Source organism: Lipotes vexillifer, unplaced genomic scaffold (assembly GCF_000442215.2).
Source record: "Lipotes vexillifer unplaced genomic scaffold, Lipotes_vexillifer_v1.1 scaffold1226, whole genome shotgun sequence".
NCBI lineage: Eukaryota > Metazoa > Chordata > Mammalia > Artiodactyla > Lipotidae > Lipotes > Lipotes vexillifer.
Genome location: NW_006784227.1, coordinates 469,877 through 476,734, shown reverse-complemented (window position 1 = coordinate 476,734; position 6,858 = coordinate 469,877). Strand labels below are relative to the sequence as shown.

Here is a 6,858-nt window from a genome sequence, read left to right as displayed (position 1 = left end):
TTCCTGCTGCAACATAAACTTTTGACAGGGGTGATGAAGAAACTGCAGACTCTCGCATAAACCGTGGAGTCCAAATGCTTGAATTCGGCAAGGAGCTGCTCCTTCAAAGCACACCAACAAATAGTGCAGGGAGCTCGGAGGCGCGGGGCAAGCCAGCAGGGGCTGCCAGTGTCCGTGAAGCCTGTGGCACAGGAGTTGCAGGTACTGTTATGAGTGGTCTGGGGAGTCACAGGATATCGAGAGCCACAGGGCTGAGGAGAACTGCCTTAGCCTTTGACTTACTGATGCAGTTTGTGGAAAGGCTTTTCGCTGTGCTGCCCAATAGATCCAGCTGTTCCACATCAGTCAACTCACTCCTATGAGAAAAGAAAAAAGAGGAAATTGCCTTTTATTGGGCATCCACAGTATTTCAGGCACTATATTAACCACTTCACATATATTTCAATCTCTTACAGGGTGGGGAAGATGAAGTTCAGAGCTAAGTGGCTGAAGGTCACGTTAGCAGAGCCACAATATGTCTGTTTGGCTGCTAAAGGGCAGGGTAGCTAACATTTGCCAGGTACCTTTATACATCAGCTCATGTAAAACCTGTGAGGGAACTACTGCTGTGCCCATTTTACAGATGAAGAAACTGAGTTCAGAGAAGCTAACTCATTCAAGTCACACTAACAGTAGTGCTGATGTATGTTTCTAACTCGAGTCCCAAGTGCATGCTGTTTGTACCACATTGCTTCTCTTTAGTAGGAGTAAAAATAAGCAAAAAACTAGCTCTAAGCTTCCATCAGCAACTTGTTTAAAGAGAAAGACAGGGACTTCCCTGGTGGTCCAGTGGTTGAGAATCCACCTACCAATGCAGGGGACGTGGGTTCAATCCCTGGTTGGGGAACTAAGATCCCACATGCTGCAGGGCAACTAAGCCTGCATGTCACAACTACAGAGCCTGCACGCCTCAACTAGAGAGAGCCCAAGTGCCACAACGAAGAGGCCGCATGCTGCAACTAAGACCCAATGCAGCCAAAAATAAAAATAATTTAAAAATAAAGAGAACGACAAAAAACAAGTGGGTTAAGGAAGCACATTACAATAAACATCTTCAGTACACCAGAACAGCTGATACTTAGAACGACTGACACCAAGTTCTCAGAAAGACATTAACTTATGTATATTACATTCTTATTTGAAAGGAAAGGGACTTCATAATTCATTTGAATTCTAAATGAATTCAGTTTGGGAATTCATCCTATTCCCAAACCCCTACAGTTAAACAACTCTGTTGTTTAAAGTAAATATTTTTCAATTACTTATAAAAGTAAATATTCAGTGTGACATGCCCTGTAGGTTCATAGTGGCTGAGATTTTCTTGTATTTTTGTTCAAAAAATTAAACTCTACTTGTTCTAAGTTGGTCAAATGTATGCTACAAATATACAAATCACTTAGGTCAGAGGCTGAAATGAATACCTCAAAAAACACAACAAATCCTAAGGAATTTAATGTTATGTGATTCAAATAAACCTTACATATAAATTATTTCTAGACAGTGTAGTCTTGTTTGATTGAAATATCTTCTCTTTTGAAAGAGTATTACTTATATTTCCCAGCCCTCACCAGTCAGAGGATGAGAATAAGATCAAAGAAACTACCTTCTCCCTCTCGTTCCCTGTGCCCTCACCTGCTCTGTGGGATGCCAGGCCCCTTATGTGCAGGGAGTCCCCAGAGGGTGACCCACACGTCTTGCACAGCCTGCTCTGGGCTACCATTTGGCATTTGCCACTTGGTCCTTTTCCCCTCTCCAGCCCACAGCCAGCTCTGCTGTGTGAGACCCAGGGCTTTCTCCTCCATGTACATCAGTTGGTGTCTACTTAGAGGCGTCTCAGACTGATGTGTACACTGAGAGCATGATGCCAGATAGAGAGGGCTGCCTCTTCCCGCCTTCCCTGCCTACTGCTGAATTCTAATTTACCAATTCTTCTAGTTCTTATTGGGCTCTCTTACAGTAGTTCCTCACCCTGGGACTCAGGCGGAGGTCGAGGCGTCTGGGCTGGAAGGGCGTCGGAGTGACAGACGCTGTGCTGCACTCAGACTCACCCTTCCCCTCTGACCCTGCCCCATTGTCCTTCAACCAAAATGATGCCCTTCCTCCTCTGGGATGAGCTCTTTCCCAGGAAGAGCCGGGGTTCCTCATGCAAATAGCCCTGTGTCAGGGCCACCCTGCCAGTCAATCCTCCAGACAAGATTACATGGAAGGATTTCACTCAAGCTTCAAAAATACTTCTAGAGACCATATGGGAAGGAGACAATCACAGGATAAAGTAAGGAGGTGAAGAAAATTTACATAAATAAGCAGAATTGTACCAGAGGTGTCTGTATACAGCTATCTGTGCAAAGTCTGGTACAGATGCTGTATCTGTCTTGGGTCTCCTCTAGCTGGTTTATGTTGACGGGGTTAAATTCATGCAGCTGGGTAAACAACTACAGTGAGAAAACAATCATAGAGTTGTGCCTCAGCAATGACTTCTCCCACGTTTTACGGAATTCAGCTTCTCAACCAGCGCACAGAAAGCTGGACTCTGTCTGTTGGACCTGATTACATGTAGGGGCAGGCAGTTCAAGGGCTCTGCCTAAGGTCTTTATTAGCACAGAACCAAAAGCCTGTAGTCTTTTGGAATTTAAGACACTATACACTGCAGAACCACAGCACTGAAGGGGGGAACCTGTGGCCTTATCTAATTTCTAATCTGGGACACAGCAGTTGTCTTGCTATTAATATCCCAATGTGGGTAAAAAAGAAAATAGAAGAGGGCTTCCCTGGTGGCGCAGTGGTTGAGAGTCCGCCTGCCGATGCAGGGGACACGGGTTCGTGCCCCGGTCTGGGAGGATCCCACATGCCGCGGAGCGGCTGGACCCGTGAGCCATGGCCGCTGAGCCTGCGCATCCGGAGCCTGTGCTCCGCAACGGGAGAGGCCACAACAATGAGAGGCCCGCATACCCAAAAAAAAAAAAAAAAAAAGAAAATAGAAAATAGAAGAAAACCACATAAGTAAAGAAAATGTGTTTAAATCCATGGATGACTGTCATGTTCAGATAACTAACCACAAGAAAACGTGAGTGCACTTTTATAATTTTCTACATGGAATTTTACCTTTTTAAAAAAGTGGTATTCTCTAGATAAAGGATTGGGGATGGTTTGTATTTTCTTTTCTTATTTGAATTTTTGGGGGGTAAACAAGGTGGTAGTTTTTTTTTTAATTGTGGCAAAATATACATAACATTTACCATTTTAACAACATTTACCATTTTAACCATTTTTAAGTGTACAATCCATTGGCATTAAATGCATTCACCTTGCTGTGCACTATCACCACCATGCATCCATCTCTAGAACGTTTTTCATCTTCCAAACCTGGAACTCTGTACACATTAAACAATAGCTCTCCATCCTCCTTTCCCTCCTGTCCCTGCTAACCACCACTCTCCTTTTTCTCTATGAATTTGACTTTTCTAAGTACCTCATGTAAATGGAATAGTATTTGTCCTTCTGTGACTGGCTTATTTCACTTGGCCAAGTGTCTTCAAGTTTCATCCAGGTTGTAGCATGTGTCAGAATTTCCTTTTTCTCAAAAGGCTGAGCAATATTGGAGGGTATGTATATACTACATCTGTTTATCCATTCATCTGTCAGTGAGTACAGATGTTGTATTCCTTCTTTTGGTGACTGCTAATAGTATGCTGCTATAAACCTAAGTGTTCCTGCTTTCAATTACTGGATCATATGGTAATTTATTTGTAATAGAATTACTGGATCATATGGTAATTTATTTGTAATTTTTTGAAAAACCACCATACTGTTTTCCATAGTGCCTAAACCATTTTACAGTGTACAAGGATTCCAATTTCTCTACATCCTTGCCAATACTTATTTCCTGTTTTTTGTTTATTTGTTTTGATGATATCCATCCTAATGTGTGTGAAGTGGTATCTTGTTGTGGTTTTGATTTGCATTTCCCTAATGATCAGCAATATTGAGTGTCTTTTCATGTGCTTGTTGGCCATTTGTATATTTTTAGAGAAATGTCTATTTAGGTATGTATCTGAAAAAACCCAAAAACACAAATTCAAAAAGATACATGCACCCCAATGTTCATAGCAGCATTATTTACAACTGCCAAGATATGGAAGCAACCTAACAAGATACGGAAGCAACAGATGAATGGATAAAGAAGGTGTGTATATGTGTGTGTATATATATTTATGTGTGTGTGTATATATATATATATATATACATATATATGTGTGTGTATATGTGTGTGTATATATATTTATGTGTGTGTATATATATTTATGTGTGTATGTATATATAAATATATACATACAATGGAATACTACTCAGCCATAAAAAAGAACAAAATTTTGCCATTTGTAACACCGTGGATGGACTTGAAGGGCATTAAGCCAAGTGAAATAAGTCAGGCAGAGAAAGACAAATACTGTATGATATCACTTATATGTGGAATCTAAAAAATACAACAAACTAGTGAATATAACAAAAAAGAAGCGGACTCACAGATATACAGAACAAACTAGTGGTTACCAGTGGGGAGAGGGAAGTGGGGAAGGGCAATACAGGGGTAGGGGATTAAGAGGTACAAACTATTAGGTATAAAGTAAGCCACAAGGATGTATTGTACCACATGGGGAATATAGTCAATATTTTATAATAACTATAAATGGAGTATAAACTTTAAAAATTGTGAATCACTATATTGTACACCTGTAACTTATATAATATTGTATATCAACTATGCTTCAGTAAAACTTAAAAAAGAAACATCTATTTAAGTCTTTTGCCCATTTGAAAATCAGGGTTTTTGTTGTTGTTGTTCAGTTATAGGAGTTCTTTGTATATTCTGGATATTAACCCCTCATCAGATATATGATTTGCAAATATTTTCTCCCATTCTGTGGGTTGCTTTTCACTCTGTTGATTGTGTTCTTTGATACACAGAAGTTTTAAATTTAGATGTAGTTCAACTTATCTATTTTTTATTTTATTGCTTGTTTTTTTGGTGTTATATCCAAGAAATCATTGCCAAATCCAATATTATGAAGTTTTTCCCCTATGTTTTCTTCTAAGAGTTTTAGTTCTCCATTCAGGTCTTTGATTCGTTTTGAGTTGTTTTGTATGTGGTGTAAGGTAAGGGTCCATCTTCATTCTGTTGCATCTTCATTCTTTGTGGATATACAGTTTTCCCAGCATCACTTGTTGAAAAGACTATCCTTTTCCATTGAATGGTCTTGGCATTCTGATTAAAGATCTTTTGACCATATATGTGAGGTTTTATTTCTGGGATCTCTATTCTATTCTACTAGTCTAAATGTCTGTATTTATGGCAGTATCACACTGTTTTGATTGCTGTAGCTTTGTTGTAAGTTTTGAAATCAGAAAGTGTGAGACCTCCAACTTTGTTCTCTTTCAAGACTGGCTCTTTGGGGGTCCCTTGAAATTCCATATGCACTTTAGAATGGATTTTTCTATTTCTGCAGAAAACATAATTGGGATTTTTAGGAATTTTACTTTTAAAAATTCAAGCTATCATGGTATTAATAAAAGCAAGTTTTAATATGAAAAACAGCATCTGCTTGTGATATTTTAATAAAAGATTTCTTTTGGATAATATTTGGTCTGAAGTGCTAGAAAGGAGTAATCTTTAATGAACAAGCAGTATAGAGACTTTTAGGCTATTATTAACCATATAGTTGTGGAGAGAAATTTCTCCAGAAAAAACCTAAAGACACATTTTTAGCCCCAATGGCCCTCTAAACTAATCTTCTCCTTGTATGTTGTTGTGTCACTAATTATGTTAAATTTGCTTTCTAACACTGAGGAGAAAAAAAAATGGGTTTAATTTCTATAATAATAGCTAATGCCATCATAAATTACTTAGCTTTTTTTCTTCCAATACGTTTATAATATTCCATTTTACCTAACTAGGGTAAATAGTATAATTCAATTTGTATGAGGTTTAAAGATTGTTTCCTGTTGTAACATTCTAGTGGAATGTACTGTTTTTCCTTATTCAGTTTACATATTTTCTTTTTGGAATAAACTTAAGAAGAACAAAGTGACTCCTAAATTGTAGACAAGAACGTCAGATGAAAGAGCAGAAGTTGAGAAATGTAATTGTTTAACTCTTTTAAACGAAGCTAAACAATTAAGGTTGTTCTGAGATTTTCAGCGGCAGTTTATGCCTCTCTGACTTCACATCACTTAATTTTACTTTTATTTCCACAAATATTTACTGAGTGCCTATCATGTGGGCAGGCACCCTTTAGTAGACACTGCAGACACAGTCCCTGTTCTCAAAGCGGCTCACAGCCTAAGAAACAAATAGGCAAGTAAACTAATAAATTACATTATTTAAACAGATATGGAACATTGAGTTGAGTTCCCAGAATGGGAAAGCATTTACAGTATGGGCATATGTTGGTATTCCAGGACCATCTTTTCCAGCGCTCCTTAGCTCAGTGCAGCAATAGACCATATTTATGTGGTTAACTGAATAATTCAAAGAAGTGATGGTGTTTAGAAACTGTGACATTCTGATTCTTCCATAGCATGGAAATAAATTTATTCTTTCCTCAAAATGCACCCTCCAGGGACTTAACTTCCCTGGTGTCCAGTGGTTAAGACTCTGTGCTTCCACTGCAGGGGGTTGTGGGTTTGATCCCTGGTTGGGGAACTAAGATCCCACATGCTGCTTGGCGTGCCCAAAAAGAAAAAAAAAAGAAAATGCATTCTCCATTCAAGGTCAGCAGCTCTTGGCAGGGAATGTCTTGTTTGAGGTGTGCAATGTCAATA

The 6,858-nt window shown here is 39.0% G+C and overlaps 1 protein-coding gene across 2 annotated transcripts in view; it reads left to right on the top strand.

Moving 5' to 3' along the window:
* FILIP1 (filamin A interacting protein 1) overlaps nt 1-6,858 on the top strand; it is a 192,432-nt gene that overhangs the window by 127,259 nt on the left and 58,315 nt on the right. The gene's annotated exons all lie outside the window — the stretch shown is intronic.